At 39.6% G+C, this 17981-nt stretch overlaps 1 protein-coding gene across 4 annotated transcripts in view; it reads right to left on the bottom strand.

Annotated features, from left to right (window-relative positions):
- SNX8 (sorting nexin 8) overlaps nucleotides 1-17981 on the bottom strand; it is a 1131155-nt gene that overhangs the window by 865191 nt on the left and 247983 nt on the right. Inside the window, exon 2 of one of the 4 annotated variants that reach the window (XM_044089558.1) lies at nucleotides 1521-1613. The exons of the other annotated variants lie outside the window; for them this stretch is intronic. The gene's annotated coding sequence lies outside the window, so the exon portion shown is untranslated. The remainder of the gene's footprint in view (nucleotides 1-1520; nucleotides 1614-17981) is intronic. 4 annotated transcript variants of the gene reach the window in all.

Here is a 17981-nt window from a genome sequence, read left to right on the forward strand (position 1 = left end):
TTCAAAGTAAGACTCAGCACATCAAGAATAAATATAAGATTTCAAAGATCCTCTTTCTCTCTCTCTCTTTCCGATGTGATCCTGCTTGGTTAGTACAGAAACAAGACACTGTACCCAGAAATGCAAAGTGGAAACTGCCGTGTATCGTATCACCAGCTGAGCATTCAACACAGAGGTAGCTAGTGAGAAAATCTGGTGTGGATTACAGCTCATCAACAAAAGTTCTTAAGATTTTTAAAAATAACTACAGTTTAACAGTGCCACGGAGTAACTGACATGGCAAAAAAGTAGACAGCAATATGCATTTACTAAGGAGAAAGAAAAAATCTTTGCCATGAACTAATTATCTGTTTTACTTTCTTGATTGAAAAAAACAACATTAACAAAAACTTCTGAAAAGGGTCTAGTTTTAAAAATATTATGTTTTCAGACTGCTTCAGAGGCATACATGGAAAATGCCCAGACTCTGGCCCAGGTGACTTAAGTTCAGGTAGCAGAATTGTCACATTACAGAGCTGAGTGAAGAGAACAGTAGTGAACAGACTACCAGCTCACCCATCCTTTTGGGAGGGATATGGCTTTGTCTTGTCACTTGAGTGACATCTACTAGGAGCAATAGATGTTGCACCTCTACAGCACAGGTCTATGACCATGTGATAGCATTGTGCACAAGCATATCGCAGAGTTAGTGTGTGATGGCATGCTCCTTGTGGCTGACAGTATGCAGCACAGTTTGTAGAGTCCCCACAAGGGACAGGTGTGTTTCACTTGGGGAAAGGTGAATCACTCCACAAAAAATAGCAAGATGGCACTCTTGTTCTCTACCGCCCATATGCCATTTATTCCCCATTGGCAAACAATGGGCTCTCTTTACTGCCCAATATTTATCAGTAGAGGAATTAATGGGGTAACTTGTCTACCCAGGCATGAGTGAATGGGCTGTAGCTCTTGCCTAGCCCAGGGATGCTCAGCTCTAGCCCCACAGAACAAATGGGCTGGCTAGATATAGGATTAGCAACCTTTTGGCTGGTCCAGTGGAGGTAAAAAAAAGTTAAGCCTTCATTTTGAAATGATAAATTTAAAACTACAGTACTTGACCATTTTTGAAAACTCACTGCATTTTCTGAATTAAATTACATTTTGAAAAAAAAAAAAAACAAACAGTACACTTGTGTAAGTTGCACTTACCCATAACAGCAAATGCTCAAATTCCTCACTGTTACTAGTAGCCTTCAGACTATATGGGTTGTTTCTCTGCCTAGGAAACAACCACCAGACAGCTCCACAAAACTCTACCCCCACTCCCCTACCCCACAAACGCACCTTAATTGATTGTTACTGGGTAGCCCAAAGGAGGAAAATCAGCAGTCAGAGAAGATTTCTTCACTGCTTTTTTACCCATACATACAAAGAGCCTAACAATACAGAATTTAAAAAAAATGTATACACATCCACATGTATTATGCCTGTTCAATGAGAATTCTGACAGCCAAAGTGGAAGAAAAAAACATTTGTCTTACCTAGATGGTCCAGCACTTTATCTTCCTTATCATCTGGTGGGATATTTCTGTTCAAAACCAATCTACTCCCAGTAGATACAGTGGATACTGCAGCTGGGTTAGATATAAGGTTAGAGGAAATAAAATTACTAGTCTGTGGTACTGTATGCCCAGTAAGTTCAGTGCACTACTCCAGTAAACAAATATAATACATGAGCACTTTTTTCAGGCACTGACTGCTGGTTATTAAGATCATTACAGGCAGTATTCAACACATCCTGGTAGTACAGGAGGGCTGGATGAGGAATGCCTATTTGCAACATCAAAATATCTCCTCAGCGGTACTATTCCTTCCCATAAAAATACCCCATTCATCCTGGCTACAGCCTGATTATAAGAAAATTTCTGCACATTAAGAAAAGAAATAGTATGTTATTTAGAGTCCGAAAGTTGGGCTTGAGTACCTGAAGAAAAATAAGACTCAACTCTGACAAAATCAGAATCAATAGACTCAGTTTCCTCAGAAGTTTCTTTGCAGGAGATAACCCACATGTAATGGCTTCTGAACACCAGGATTCATAGTTTATAATACATCCTTTACTAAGGTAGAAAAATCCCCTCTCTCAACTGTAATTACTTAGAGATAAACAATATTTAACCACTTGTTCTTTTTTCTTACTAGGACGTCCTGTAAGGCAACTGACTCAAAGGAGGGACTTCTGCCTGATCTAATGGTCTCTCTCCTCGGTTACCCCCTGAAATGTCTCCAGGAATGCCTCCCAGCCACAGAAGAGATGGCTCTCATATGCAAGAATAGGATACTAGAACAGCCAAAGAGGACAAGGCTGACCACCAGTTCATGCTGGCCAAAAGGACTACACCAGAGGAACCTGGAGAGGTTAGTGGTCTATTGGCTGAGGCATTGACTAAGCCCATGTAGTCAGCAAGGGATCCTCGGTTAGTGCTTTTCTTTTCCTTTCTAGTAACACTGGAAGTGGAATAAGCAGGACTGGAGTAAGTATCCATTTGTGGCTGAGGAGGAGAAGCCAAAAGCGGTAAGCACGGTTGGAGCAAAAATCGGTCAGAAGGTAAGTGGTCTCCTTGTAAACACAAGCAGCCCACTTGTTCCAGCCCCTTCACACAGTAAAATGCACAATCAGCACACACCTTCTCTATCAGCACTACTTTTACTAAAGTTAAAAACACTGACAATAAAAGAAAAAATGGCAAATAGGTCAAAATTGGCATCTAATTAGTTAAATAACATGGGCAGCTATAAATAGTTGTCCCTTACAAGAAACTTCCAATACTGACAAAAATAGCAGGTTTCTTAAAGGGGAATACCAGTTTTAGTCAGTAAACTGAATTAAAAATAATGTTCCTTAAAAGAGCAAATATTCTGTGTGGCAAGGTTTTGTACTGGGGACTTATCTGCCTCTTAGCCAACTGCTACTCCTGTGAAGCCCGAGAGGTGCTTCTTGTTATGATGAGTACTGGAGAAAGCTTCAGTCTGACTGCTGATTTCCCCTCCTTGGGTGGTTGTTATCTAGGGCAGGGAAACAACCCATATATCTTTAAGTTTACTGCAGTAGTACGAAAGAGGAAAATTTAAAAATACAGAACTACATTCCCTAAGTAAACTAATGCCTTCCATAGACTTAAATATGCTTAACTTTCTGAATGCATCACATGCCATAAGAATACTAGAAAAGCACACATTTTGGGGGGGAGGTGGCAAACCATTTGGGATAATGCAACACATTTTGATGCATGTGCTTCCATCCCATCAGTAAGGGACAAAACCAGCTTGTAAAAACGGTGAAGTGCAACAAAGAATGACAAAGTAATGGACAAAATGGTCATGAAATAAAAGTAATTTTGAATGCAAATTATTAACTTAACACATGTCTACACAAAACCTACGTCAAAGTAAACCTTGTACTTTTTACTTTAAAGCAACTGTCAGCAAAAAAAGCAAGATGTTACTGATGCCATCCTAATTTGGCCTAGAATTACTGCAATGCTATCTTGTATTTAATTACTCACATAAAGATTCAGCAACAGTTAAAAAGTTACCACAGTGGTCATATTAAATGCATAGTTAAGTGAAGAGTTAAGCCTGGTGAGATTCAAACTATAACAGCATTGCTCCATTTACTTTTTACAGAACCAGAGGTATAACAGCAGTTACAGCAACTAGAAGTTAACAGAGATGCAAGTAAATGCACCTGTAAATGGAATAACGTATTTCACCTTTTGTCAGTTTATTACTATCTTGCCATTTAACTGTTTTCAGTTTGCACATAGGAAAGTACAGTTTTGTACCTACCATAAATGTAGATGTTCGAAGATCCACATTGCTGCAGTCCTTACACTTGGGTAGTCCGCTGTCCTCGGTCGGCCCGAATATCAAAGTATACGGCTGACGTCGGTCAGGGCGCATTTGACTGACGTCAGGACGTCAGGGTACAAATGCGCATGACCGACGCCATATCCTCAGTCTTTTCTTGCCCCAGATGTCAGAAGACCCTAAAAATAAAGGTCAAAACCAAAAGACAGCAAACAACCAACCAACCACCCTTGCACTAACTATATGTACAATATATACAATATACACAATATGTACAACCCAACCCACACAACCACCTCTAACTACAGAGGGGAAGGAGGGAGGGTAAATTGGACTGCAGCAATGTGGATCTTCGAACATCTACATTTATGGTAGGTACAAAACTGTACTATGTTCTTCATCTCACATTGCTGCAGTCCTTACACTTGGGTAGAATCCCAAAGCAGAGGTAAGGGAGGATGGCTAACTACAAGGAAGCAGGAGCTGCCAAAATGCCCTGCAAAACAGCAGTGGCAAAACCAGCCCTGGACTTAGAGTAAAGTGTCAGATGATAATGCCTAGAGAAAGTATGCACAGAACTCCAAGTAGCTGCCTCCAAAATATCCTTGGTTGCCACTCCCCTCAAAAAAGCTGTTGAAGTGGCAGTAGCCCTAGTGGAATGAGGCCTAATCCCAGCTGGAATCTCCTTGCCATGATGGGAATAACAGAAAGCAATGCAAAACCCAATCCACTTAGAAATAGTTTGTTTTGACACAGGCTTGCCCTGAGAACTCAAAGCAAAAGAAACAAACAACTGCTGAGACTGCCTGAACCCTTTAGTTCTGTCCAAATAATAACGCAACTGCCTGTGAACATCTAAAGTGTGCAAAATCTTTTCCCCTTTATTTTGGGGATTTGCATAAAAAGTAGGCAAATGAATAGTTTGGTTTAAAGCCACACTAGAAACCACCTTAGGCATAAAGGAAGGATTAGTACGTAATGATACCCTATCCTTATGGAAAATCAAGAAAGGCTCAACCGCCATAAGGGCCTGTAATTCAGAAACCCTTCTTGCAGAGGTAATGGCCAACAAAAAGCAGTCTTCCATGATAAATATTTCAACTCAGCAGTAGCTGCAGGCTCAAAAGGTTGTAGAGTGAGTTTCTCCAACACAAAATTGAGATCCCAAGCAGGAGTAGGAGCTCTTCGTGGGGTCTTATATTCTTTGCCCCTCTAAGAAATTGCTTGAACAAAGGATGAGAAAACAATGGTGGGTCGAATCATAGTGAGCTGAAATTGCTGCAGCATGAACTTTAATAGAAGAGAAAGACAAACCTTTGTCTAGTAACTCAGTAAGATATTGAAGAGCCACACACAAATTAGGCTCAGAAACATCAAAATCTTTTGCTGCACTCCAAAATAAAAATCTCTTCCATTTGTCTGCACACTTTCCTTGTACTAGGCCTTCTAGCTTCCAAAATAACATTCAAAACTTGCTGAGGAAGTGGAGGCCCACTATGGTTCAAAACAGAATATGCCAGGCTGTTAGGTGCAGAGAGTGAAGCTTGACATTTAGCAAATGGCTGTCCTCCCATGCGACAACAGGTGTGGAATCGAAGGCAAAGGCCATGGAGGCTTCCGTACCAGACTTCTCAGTAATGGGTACCAGTGCTGTCGAGGCCAATCCGGAGCTATTAAAATCATTCTTGGCTTGTCCTGTCTGACCTTTAGAAGTACCTTTGGGAGGAGAGGCAGAGGTGGAAAGGCATACACATGGAGATTGCTCCAATTGAAAGAAAGAGCATCCACTCTCCAAGCTGTGGGATGAAACCTTTTTGTGCAAAACCTTGGCAGCTGATTGTTTAGTGGAGAAGTTTAACAGATCTATGTCTGGAGTTCCCCATGACACTGTCAATTTCTGAAATACATGAGGATCCAATTTCCACTCGTGGGGATCCATAATTCGTCTGCTCAACACATCTGCTAAGGAGTTCTGTGCTCCTGGCAGAAACCTTGCCTGAAGATTGAGCTGTAAATTGAGAGCAGTCTCCCACAAAATCATTGCTTGCCTGCATAGAGGATAAGAATGCGTTCCCCCTTGCCTGTTGATGTACCACATGACAGTTGTGTTGTCTGTTAGAATCAACACCTGTCCTGGAAAAAGTAATTCCTTGAAAGCTATTAATGCAAACTGGACTGCTAACATCTCCTTCATGTTGATATGTAGATGTTGTAGTCTGACAGGCCACTTGTTTTGTATCCACTTTCCATTTAGATGAGCTCCCCAAGCTTTGTCTGAGGCATCTGTCGTTAAAATCTGACTCGCCTCTGGCCGGGTCACAGAGAGTCCCTTGTTTAGGTGACATTCCTGAGCCCACCACAAAAATTCCTTTTGAATGCAAGGTATTATTTGAATGACAGTGTCCAGATCCTGGCAGTGCTGTGTCCATACATTTTTGAGATACCATTGTAGCTTCCTCATATGCAGTTTGGCATTGGGAAGTACCGAATACAAGATGCCATGAACCCTAAGGCTTGAAGGACTGTCCTTGCAGTCAGCCCGGACTGATGAGATAGTTGATGGAAGTAAAGGGATAGACTCTTTTGTTTGTCCGGGGTTAAAAAGGCCATCTGGGATGCTGTATTCAGTCTCACACCCAGAAAGCACATGTCGAGAGGGTACTAGACTGGACTTTATTTCGTTCACAGAATACCCTAGGCATCTTAGCACTGCTATCACATATTCCAAATGATGAAGAAGCTCTTCCCTTTCTTGAGCCAGAATTAGGCAGTCGTCCAAATAAGGATAGATCTGTATTCCCTTTAGTCTGAAGAAAGCTATCACTGGAGCCAGAACTTTCGTGAACACTCTGGACGCAGTAGATAAGCCAAAGGGCAATGCAGAGAACTGATAGTGAGAAGTCCCAGCTCGAAAACGCAGATACTTTCTGCAACTTAGTCTGATAGGAACATGAAGGTATGCCTCCTTGAGATCCAAAGTTACCATCCAATGATCTTTGCCCAGCAGAGGTAAAAGCTGCTGCAACGTCAACATTTTGAACTTGGGAATGTCCAGATAAGTGTTGAGGATAGATAAATCCAAAATTGGTCTCCACGTGTTCCCCTTCTTTGGTACTAGGAACAGGCGAGAATAAAATCCTAGGCCCACTTCTGGCAGAGGGACCGGCTGTATGGCCCCTAGTTGGAGCAACAGAGAAACCTGTTTGTGAGCCTCTATTCTTTGTTGAGGAGGAACGCCTGGCATGCCTTTGAAAGGAGGCAAGGTATGGAAATAAAACCTGTAGCCGTGGTGTATGATATCCAATACCCATCTGTCCTGGGTAATTAAACTCCAATTTTCTTTGAAAAGTGCCAACCTTCCTCCCAAAGGTGCTGCCAGACAAGCAGGCTCTGGCAGCTGAAAAGGTAGGTCATTGGGTCTGCTTACGAAAGGACTGACCCCTGCCCTCACCAAGCCTGTGCAGGAGAACTCCCTGTTCTAGGCCTGAAAGAGCCCTGAGCTCTGCCCTACCACGCCTAGATCTACCCCTAGACTGGGAATCATAAGAAGGATACGCCCACCCTTTAGTAGGCCAATTTCTACTAAACTTTGGAGTCTGGACCTGCAAAAAAGCTTTAACAGTCTGCATAGACTTAGCCTTGTCTTCCATTTTCTTTAAAACTGTCTCAACAGGAGGACCAAACAACACGCCAGATTGTAAAGGAGCATCTAAAATCCTTGTTTTAACATGTTCAGACAAATTCTGATCCCTCAGCCAGGCGTGCCTGCGAAGAACTGACCCAGTGGCAGCCACCCTAGACGAGGCCTGTACAGCATCAAAACCACATTGCAAAGAATGCTTACCCACCTGTTCAGAAACATGCACTAAATCTTGCAACTCTTTACAATCAATACCTACTGCCAGAGCATCAACCTTAGACTTCAATTGTGAAAGGAGATAGTTTTGGTATTTCAACATGTGAAACTGGCAATTCAGAGCCCTCATAGCAAGAGTGGAAGAAGTATAGACTTTCTTTCCCCATCTATCCAAGGCCCTATCCTCCTTGTCTGCAGGAACCGGATTTTTAACAACAGAAGCCTTAACACCTTTAGGCCCCTGGCTAACAGTTTCTGGGTCTGCCCTAGGACTCTTAAAAAGATACTTATGAGCTTCAGGCACCCTGTAATACCTATCCGGCTTAACAGGAGCAGGAGGCAAAGAATCAGGATTAAGAGAAGCCTCTGTAAAAACATCTTCCACTACATCCAAAACAGGCGGTATAGCCAAAGGCCTATGCTGGGGTAAAAACAGAAATTCCCTAAGCCTTTTCCTGGAATCAGAGAAGTCCTGACCTTCCCATTTAAAATACTCCCTCATGGAATGAAGAGTTTCTGAAAAAGAAAAATCCTCAGGAGGAGTAGCAGAAGGAGTAGAATCATCCACATCAGAATCAGAATAAGGAGAGTACTCCTGTAAGTCTTCAGCCGAAGACTCTGAAACATCTGAAGCCTGCTCAAAACCCCCCAGCTCAGGCTCCACCCTAGGTCTCTTATCAGGAGGGGCATAGAACCCTAATCAAAGTAATCAAATCTTCTGCCATTTTAAGCATATGCTTCTTGGGTACAGTACCTGAAGAGCTAGGGGTAACACCAACTGAAGCTAAACCTGGCCTGCCCCTGGGAGAAGCCTTTGAAACAGAAGGAGAGGGCCTAGCCACCTTAGGAAGGGAGGGGAGTATAGTAACCTGAGAAGCCCCCTCAGCCTGACTTGTCTCCTGAGAGGCCACATCTTGCAATAATAAGGTCTCACCCTGGGAACACAAGGAAACCTCGGGAGCCACCGGCTCCACCGACACCTCTAAAGAACCGGCGTCCAGTACAGATGGTTCTTCTAGCCTAGGCTTAACTGCCTTGTCCTTGCGCTTCTTCGAAGAAGCGGGCGTCGGAGCATCCGACGGCATTTTATAGTTCCCAAAGACTAACCTTGCACAATCCAACCTTCTCTTTATAGTGCGCTTATTAAATCTAGCACAAGAGCGACAGCCAACAACGCCGTGCTCAGGCCCTAAGGAAGGAATACACAAAGTATGATAATCTCTATGCGGTATCTGTTTCCCACAAGAAATGCAATTATTGACTTTTTCTGACATCCGGTAAATGACTGAGGCAAGAAAAAACTAAAATATTCTAACGGGTACTTAGCCAACTTTGAACTCGGTCTGAAACTTCTAGATCGAAAAATCTCAGAACGCCAACCGGCACTTGCAATGCTGCTTCTGCATCGGACCATGCGGCAAAAAAGACTGAGGATATGACGTCGGTCATGCGCATTTGTACCCTGACGTCCTGACGTCAGTCAAATGCGCCCTGACCGACGCCAGTCAGATACTTTGATATTCGGGCCGACCGAGGACAGCGGACTACCCAAGTGTAAGGACTGCAGCAATGTGAGATGAAGAACATCAACACTAGGCAAGTGATCAGGAGGACCATAAACACATAGCCACACTTTTACTTAAGCAGACTGCAATGTGTGGGGGAAAAAAATGATCTTGTGTGCGTCTAACACTTATCAGCAAAAATACCCAAAGTCAACTGACAGAATAGCGACTACATATGGTCAAAAACATGGAAGTCAACTCATAACTAAGCGCAAGACGCAAAAAAGCAGACGCCTGCAATTTCTTACTTTTAAGTTTTTTTTGCACCCCCACCCCCATCCCCCCCAACCCCTGGTAATTGTATATATTAATTCCATCACACAAATACGGGTTAAGGGCAAACTTCCCAAATCATGAATTTGCGCAATCTCCCACACTTGTCGATTAAGAGCCCAACCATATGCAGTTAATCAGACCGTTATTGACCTTACACACACTTGATACATTCACTAGCATACACACACACACACACACACACACCCCCCAAAAAAAAGTATAAATAAATCATATAAAGGCATGCATGATTTCAATTGTTGATTGTTATTACATAGCATACCTGACCGACTACTGGCAAACCACAATTTTGCCTAAAATGTTCTTTTTGATGCAAAAGTGAATGGAAGAGGAGGTCCTGCTGTTTGTTAAGAAGCCACCTTTTGCTGTCCATTGCCAATGAATGCTTGGACTGTTCAAATTAACAGATGGTGACGTTCCAGTGTCTAGTAAACAGTCTGGACTGAATGGATGTTTACGGACAGTGAACAGACTTTGGACTGTACGACTAGAGGGGAGAACTTACCATGTTGCTCATTTTTCATCAAACTTTTGCTGCTATACTGAATGGCCCTCCAAAAGATTGACTTCTCTAGATAAAGTGTGTCCAATCTTTAAAAAAAAAAAATGTAACCAAAGCTTAGTTTAAAGACTGGCATCCTGTGAGCTTTAACTCTTAGAACTCAAGGGGAGGGCTTCCTGCCAGGCCTATTGTCTGTCATGGACACTCTACTATTTCCGTCCTGGCTGATGTTTGCAAATATCCCTCAAGACACTTCTACCTGTTGGAATGGCCTGCTTTTGCATTATACAGACTCCATTATCTCTTTTAACTGTGGAATTTGGGACAAGTTTTGACTTTTTGGCCCTTCCTCTCTTGCACATCTGGTTCTGGATAAGCATTGTACAATTTGGATATTTAGCCTGTTTAAGATTTCACAGACTGCAGCTGTGCTTAATAACTGTATAACACTATCTGCAACTTTAAAGTAATATTTTGTTATACTGGTTTTGTTGTTCCTTTAGGAACTGTTCTGTTTTCTCTTTGTTCACTGAGAGTTCACTCACTGAAATTTAATTCATCTTTACTTTCTGTAATCTACTCTTTTTTTCTGTTACAATATTCAACTTTGTAGTTACTGTTCAGTGGTTAGGTAATTAAGCACTACGATAAATAGAATCTTTAATCTGTTAATTAATTAAGCAATAACCCACACCTGGGTGTGGGTAATGCTGGATTTACCCACGGTTGGTGTGGTTTGGTCACGAGGGCGAAGCCCGAGTGGCCAAAGACAACCATGGGTAAATCCAGCATTACCCACACCCAGAAGTGGGTTATTGCTATTATACAATGACATTATTTAAGAAAAAAAATACTTACTTATCTTAAATGATGGCACTGTATAATGCCTCCATGCTGCCCTTCCACAGCTGTCTGGTATTCTGCGGCAGTTCTGATGTACTGCGCATGCATATGCTTACGCAGTACATCAGAGCTATGTGTGGAAGCAACGGAGAAAGCAAGATCTCAGTTGCTTTTTAGAAAGTGTCTCGGTATGCTAAAGGAGTTTAACATAGCTTTAAAAAAAGCAATGGAGAAAGGAAAATCTCAGTTGCTTTTTTTAAGCTATCTCGCTATGTTAAACTCCTTTAACATAGTGAGACACTTTCTAAAAAGCAAGATCTTGCATTCTCCGTTGCTGTAACAAAAAAAAAAAAAAAAAAAAAAAAAAGACTTCTAATGGAAAAAGTCCAGGCGACAAGACCTTTTTCCATTAGTACAAGTCTGATTTACAACGGGCACACTGACCAATCAGCAAGCACGTTTTGGAATATTAATGGAGGGTCATTGTATAATAGCCAATAACTCAACTGTACGTGATCAGTGGATATTTGTGCAGTTAAAATGTTTGCCTTTAAAAGTGATGTACCCTGTCATACTCCTTTGCTTTCTACGGCAGGACACACCAAGACCCACTTAGCAGAAAATTGGAGGTGTTTTCATCTGGTTAAGTATAAAAACTGTCTGCATTAACATTTTACAGCCAGAACAGACTTTCTGCTTGGTAGCATTTGGAGGATCCACTATATACAAAAATACAGAACTGTATTCCTGCTCAAACAATACTTTGCAAGTGTGGACTGTTAAACAAGCTGAGGTACCAAAAACTAGCACAGTTGTCTTTTTACAAGGAACTGCATCTTAAATAAGTTATGCAGTTTGTATTATATTTTCTGTTTACACAACTAGTACAATATTACCATTTTTTATGTGAATGCAATTAACATTGTAACAAACAAAAATTATAAACAAAAATACCACGTATTGGTTAAAGACTGCGAGCAGAAAAAGCCAGTTCATAAAAATAAAATCAGAAACTAGCTTGCAGTCACCCCAGGCAGTCAGCAAATAAATAGCATAAAAAGCAGTCACGTCTCTTCAGACCCTGGTTCCTGGAATATCAAATCCAAATAAAGTATAAATTCACTCTCGATTTAAAACACAAAGTAGCAGGTTTTATTCAGGTACACAACTGGCAAGCGCTTTCACTATCAAGCTTCATCAAGCCTATAACAGTCAAATCTAAAATGAGGCTTATATAAACAATTCAAAAAATGTCAATCAACACAGTTAATCAATTAGTGAAATAGCCCCTTAAAGGCATCAGCTTCACAAGACATTTCATGAATCAACAAAAACTGAACAGATGCATTTTAAAATTCAACCATATCTAAACACACACACACATATATATATATATATATATATATATATATATATATATATATATATATATATATACACACACACACACACACACATTAAAAACAACAATTATATATGCATATATATAAAAAAGCACATATATCACTTACTTAAAAACAAATACATTTATACTACATAAAAATATCATCATAAAAGGTTACGAGTCCTATTCATCAAAAATCACACTATATCTATTTTCTGTGTCTCCTATTTTTAAGGGCAGGTCTAAGGGGAACCCTATCATTGAGACCTGGGGGGATGTGTGCTTGTGTTTTTATAATCCATTTTGTCTCAGCATCTTTAGTATAATTCCTAACATCACCTCCTCTCATACTAGGTGTATTCACATGCAGCACTGAAAATAGAAACCTGTGCGTACTATCATTCTGTAAGACATGTTTAGATAATGCATTAACTTCAGATCTAACACGAATTTGATACAAGTGTTCTCTTATTCTTTCTTTCAACATCCTATCAGTTTTGCCGATATAAAATGATCGGCAGGATACACAGGTAGCAATATATACTACATGTCTAGCACTGCAGTTAGCGTTAATTTTGATAGAAAATACTTGTCCAGTGTTAGGATGTATAAAGACATTAATATAATACAATAATTGCACTTGTGACAAGGTCGTGTACCTTCAAGACTTAATTTCCATCTTGTTTATTGTTCGTAAAACACAATAACCTATGCAGGTTCTTTCTATTCTTATAAACAAAACACGGTTGTTCACCTGCATATCTCTTGACCTCGGGATCCAAAGTCAATAGATCCCAATGCTTAATAATGACATCTTTGATACTATGCACATCCTGTGTATAAAACAAAGTTAACCTCTGCTGGTTTTATTACTATCATTGTTAACCAGGGTCTCTTCAGAATTCATTCTATAAACTTGCAGCCCTGTCTCCGAAAATATAGGGCATGCCCTTCCTTGCTTATGGTCCCTGACTTGAGTAAACGCTCTCTCAATTTATACAGGTCTGCAATTCCTCTCAATTAACCTAACAGCTAAATCACCCAGTTCTTAATCAAATTCTTCTGGACGTGGGTTCAATCTAGAAGCCCTAATCCCCTGCCCTTTAAGGATATTAGAAAAAATATAACCTGGGTGCATTCTGTCTCTATGTAAAAACGTATTCTTGTAACAAGACTTTCTATGCACCCCTGTATTAAAGTCACCATTCGGTAACCGCCATATATTCACATCTAAAAAAGAGATGTTCTGATTCGAATAGTTCATAGAAAATTTTAAATAAGGAGTAAGCATATTGACTTGTTCCTCAAACACTAGTAAATCACTCAAACAGCCATCCCACAGAAAAAACAAATCATCCACGAAGCGTCTATAAAACAAGACATGTCTCTGAAATAAATCAAGACAACATAATCTTTCTTCTTCCCATAAGGCCATAACCAGATTGGCGTAGCTATTGGCACATGAAGTGCCCAAAGCTACGCCATCCTTTTGAGCAATAAAGTCATTATTAAACAAAATAATGTTACTTTGCACTCTGCTGGAAATCATTCTGGAAAGAAAATCCACCCTAGTGGGTACTAAGTTCGAATGTACACTCAAATATTTATGAATGCTCTCAATGCCTTTATCATTCGGAATATTAGTAAACAATGAATTCACATCCATCGTGACCAATATCAAACTTGAGTCACGATCATAGTTCCCAACTACTTCATAGAAATCCAACAAAAATTCCTTTGAATCTGAGTATAAACTTATTAACGTTGACATATGGTCTTAAGATTTCTTCTATGTACACAGATAAATGCTCAGTCACCCATCCTCGACCGGCAACAATCGGTCTCATTGGGGGTTTAAAGGAATCTTTATGAACCTTGGGCAATCTATGAATAGGAATAGTGGGATTTCTCTACAAAAAAATAACTAAATAACTGATGATCAATTATGCCCAACTTATACATGTCCTCAAGGTCACTATAAACTCTAGATATAACTTGCTGGACATCCAAAATTGTAATAAATTTGTAATACTGTGTATCTTTTAACATCTCAATCATGCTATTATTATAGGCCAACCTATCAAGGACGACTATAGGTCCACCCTTGTCAGCTGGCCTAATTGATATATTGCCATCATTCATTAAATCTTGTACGGCTTTATCCTGTCTTATACTTAGATTTTTCTTGGATAAATGTATATTCTTATTGTCTAACAAATATATATGTTTCTCTATCATCTTATCAAAAATTTCTAGTGAGGGCTGTAAATTAGGTATTATTAAACTCTGATTCCTAAACTGCCTATCCATACTCTCAACCACACCTCCAGAAAACATTATTTTCAATTGTAAGTTTCTCACAAACAACTTAATATCTAAAATTGTGTCGGTAATACAACTTCGTCTCGAAGGGATGAAGGACAGGCCTTTAAGACCTCAGGGCAGGACACACCAAGACCCACTTAGCAGAAAATTGGAGGCGTTTTCATTTGGTTAAGCATAAAAACTGTCTGCATTAACATTTTACAGCCAGAACAGACTTTCTGCTGGGTAGCATTTGGAGGATCCACTATATACAAAAATACAGAACTGTATTCCTGCTCAAACAATACTTTGCAAGTGTGGACTGTTAAACAAGCTGAGGTACCAAAACTAGCACAGTTGTCTTTTTACAAGGAACTGCATCTTAAATAAGTTATGCAGTTTGTATTATCTTTTCTGTTTACACAACTAGTACAATATTACCATTTATTTATGTGATTGCAATTAATATTGTGCCTTGGGTGTGTTACATTCATACAGGCATACTTTAACACTGCGTGTAGGTGCTATAACCAATTCACTGTAGTACAGTAACCACGATAGTGCCATTGGTCAGGCAGATGCATACTGACATTTATAAATGCAGCTGGCCACAGTAGAGTAAAAAAGTATGTTCTTGCTTTAGCAACTCTCAATAAGTCATATGCATGTGTCCACTTGTACTAAGGAAAACAAAGGGAACAATGTGGCCTGTAACCAGCGAGTTGAAAAGTTCTCAGCAAAGGTACAGAGGTATGCCGGATCATATGCTTATCACTGAACTGTACATGTACACCTTCATAAAGAAAATATCTTGAGGTACAAAGTGCTCCTATTATCCTGTAAATGATGATTTCGTATATGCATTTAGTAATGTTACATAAAATTTGTCACAGACTGCAGATAATGTTAATTGGCCCTTAGTTCATGGTGAGCAGCGTTAATGACCAAGTACATCTTGGCCAGTGACTCACTGTGCGAGTAATATATCCCAAGGGTAGACAAACATTTATTTAATCTACTTGCAAGTACTAACCAATCTAAATGCTGCAAAGTACTTTTCACGTCACTTTAAACCAACATGTTATTTAATGCAAAGAGTTTATGTCAGAATAGCCTGTTAATCTTAAAAAAAAAATAATAAATAAAAAAAACTTTGCGATTTATATAGTTTAAATAAAATACACATATACTGATCTTAACATTTGAGACAAACTTTTATACAATAGTGCTCTAGAAAATAACAGTAAGAAACTATAAAGTTTCAGAGAGCAGCAAAAGTTTGCTTACACTCCAACACATGACAGAAGGGATTTTCTACCAGGCCTGCATAGTCTGCAATGAAGTCATTTAACATCTTCCTGGGAACTGGGAAAATGAGAGTATGCTGATAATTTCTCTCTAGAAAGTAATGAATACTGATACAGACAACCTAAATGACAATGCAGCTACAAAAAGTTTCCTTGAGAGAGAAAATCTCTTTTTGTAAATAGCAGGTAGTTTTCAGGCAAGTTTTTTTTTTTTTTTTTTTTTTTTATTATTCAGCCGGTTGTTAAAGTGTCTATAAATTCTGATGTACTTGACTGCTGCGCTTTGGGATTTTTATAGCATGTCCACAACAGTGAGACAGTTTTTTCATCAAGCCAGGTAAAATTGCATCACATCTACGATGCTCACTAGCAAGACAAGTGTTAAGGTTTCTGAGCAAAGCAACTAGAGGATTAAAACACTACGTTAGCTACTGTGACTGCATTTCTTGACAACTAGACATTGCAAATAGTACATATAACATTACACAATACTGTGCTATTCAAAAACATGGACGCTGATTGGACAGCTCACCCAGTGTACCAAATTAAGCATATACCAACAGAAAAGTCTGGCCGCTAAAGTATGAATGGCCAGACTTCTCTATTGGTATATGCTTCAAGGACAGAGCAGAAGACAGTAAAATACAGGTATGTTCTGCAAAACTACATAAACACAAAACGTACCGGATTTTTCTTTGTACTTCTGTGCTGTCCAACCTAAAGGCTGAGAAGACCATCATAACTCTCAAATGTCTAATGACACAAATTTCCAGTTTATGATTCATATTTTTCAGAAAAAAATGCATACTAACAAAACATCCTACTGAAATAACTTTCAAAGTTTACAAGAGCAATAAAGTTTGGACTTTTGCTCTCCCATTATGTTGGGCTTTCTCTGTTTTTTTTGGGTTTTTTTTGTTTGTTTTTTTTTGGATTAACAGCCCATAGTGACAGGGGAGGGGGAAAAAAAAAAAAACAGAGGAAAGCCGTTGCTTTTCCTAAGCAGCACTGATATACTGTGGAAGTGTGGGAATGCAACTCCCATATGCAGTGCATCAGTAAATGCGGAGGAACAGCACACACCAACCAACGGTTAATCCTGTGATATCACACACCCACTACTGTGTTATTGCTTATTATATCATTTACATAAATAATGCACAAGAACTCTACTAAAATGCAGTACTCAGCATGCAGTTACAGTGCAGCTTATTGACATTCCATCCAACCCATCTTTTAAGTTCTGGTCCAGCCAAGATCAGTAGTTTTCGACATCTATTAATCTTGCTGCAGGGGAACTATATAAAAGGAGTACTGAAAGCATTCCTCATATAACGGAATCACAGTAATCCCAAGCTAACTATACAACAGCCTTGAGTACCACTGGGTAGCTATTAAAGAAAAAAATCTCTCTCTCTCACCCACACCACCATCAATGAATCCAAGGGACTACTGCATGAATGATTCTGAGGGATTGCAGGTTAAGTGTTTATCAGATAAGTGGGAAGGCAACAGCAAAACAATCTACAAAACGTTTGTAGTTTCAGTTTTTATGGCACTTCTGAAGATTCTCTAAGAGTTTCTTTCCACTGCTGCATCACATTTAGTCTGGTTACTGCAGCATACAGAATACATATCTGCTGCTATGTTAATGTTCAGCTGCAGGTGAAAATTTACTAGTGCACTTCTTCACATGAAGAATCCAGAAGCAAGACACTCCAAATAAGGAATCGCCAGACTGGAAAACGGTTTACTGATTTTTTTTATCTGTTTAATCAAAAGACTTCTTCAGAATAACAGTTCTCATTACAAGGAGCATACACCCAAGTCATATATTCTAAAACTGTCCATTTAAATTCACACATTCACAGTTTTGCTGCCTTTATTTTTTAAAATACACTTATTATTAATAGTGCCACTAAGGCTAAGAAACAAGTTAGGCTCTAATCTAAACTGCTAACATACTACTTTGATTTCCAGCAAGTTATTTATATTTCCTTGTAAAGTTACACATTTTATTTGATCCAATACAAAAAAGAAGCACTTTTTAAATTTGGTACAAGTCTTAGAACATTTA

Source organism: Protopterus annectens, chromosome 12.part0 (genome assembly GCF_019279795.1).
Source record: "Protopterus annectens isolate FY-2018-M chromosome 12.part0, PAN1.0, whole genome shotgun sequence".
Taxonomy (NCBI): Eukaryota; Metazoa; Chordata; order Ceratodontiformes; family Protopteridae; genus Protopterus; species Protopterus annectens.